A 1,446-nucleotide genomic window follows, 5' to 3' on the forward strand; every position below is an offset into this window, starting at 1 on the left:
GTATTTGAGGTCGATGACTCAATATGTTCGATCAGATTGTGACATGGTCGATGGTAAAGAAGAACCAACTATCATGTTCGAGGACGAAGCATATTCTGCCCAAGATCTTCATCACCCACGGATTGTAGAAAATTGGAGAGGTCCAAAGGACCTTCAGCAATGTCCAAATCAGGGGGAGTAATGTGTGTTGTACTCTTTTTCTTTCACTATGGTTTTGTCTCAATTGGGTTTTCCTGGTAAGGTTTTAATGAGGCAACATTAAAGCACATTACAAGCTCTAAATGGTTATGGCATCTAAGGGGAGTGTTATGAACCAGATTGTGGATGGCTCATAACCAAGAGATTATGATTTGTAATCTTTCAATTTATCTATGACGGTGTAATCTCCTATATATAAGGAACCTCTATGTTATGAATAAGGATATACTTTTCCATTACTTTTATAACATAGACTTATTTTTGGGTTCACTTTTGTTTTTGGGTTCACCTTTATTCTTGGGTTCACCTTTCTACATTCACCAACTAATAGAATTATGTTATTTCATATTCGATATTTTTCAAAAAAAAATAAAATATTGTCAAGTTATATTATTTTTTAAAAATAAAAAGGTAAAAAAATAAAAATAATAAATAATAGTATTTAAAAAAAATATTTTTTTTAAAAAATATTTTTAACGTCATCAGCAAAACACTAAATCATAAACCCTAAATCTTAATCTCTAAACCCTAAATAATAAACCATTGGATAAACTCTAAACCCTTGAATAAATAAATCTGAATCAAAAACACTACACTAAAACACTCAAGGGTTAAAGGTTTAGGATTTAGGATTTAGGATTTAGGATATAGAGTTTAATGTTTTTGATTTAGAGTTTAGGATTTATTCAAGGGTTTAGGATTCAGGGTTTAGTGTGTTGCTGCTAACGATGTTAAAAATATTTTTTAAAAAAACTTTCTTTTTATAATCACTATTATTTTTTATTTAGTTTTTACCTTTTTATTTTAAAAATATAATATAATTTGACAATATTTTTTTTGTTTTATATCGAATATGAAATAACGAAATTTTATTGGTCGGTGAACCAGTAATAATTCAATATTTTATAATGATTAATCGTAACGGCGGACCAAGTAATACTCAGCGCTTGTAGACATTTTTTTTTTAATAAGCTCTGTTAAGCGTAATTGCTTGAAAATTGGTTCTAGCTCTCGTCTTAAACCGATCGCATTCAAGATTTGACAGATGAACTTGTCCAAATGCGAAAATGGTCTTACAAAATCAACCATGTTAAATGATCTTACTTTCCTTTATTGATAAATTAGCTACCTTTTAAAGCAAACAAGAGCCGCGCGAATATTAATTTTTACGTTTTTATAAATTAATATTCGTTTTTCATAATTAGTGTTATATATTTTAGATGTGTCGTCGTATAATAGAAAGAACAA

Source organism: Brassica oleracea, chromosome C7 (assembly GCF_000695525.1).
Source record: "Brassica oleracea var. oleracea cultivar TO1000 chromosome C7, BOL, whole genome shotgun sequence".
NCBI lineage: Eukaryota > Viridiplantae > Streptophyta > Magnoliopsida > Brassicales > Brassicaceae > Brassica > Brassica oleracea.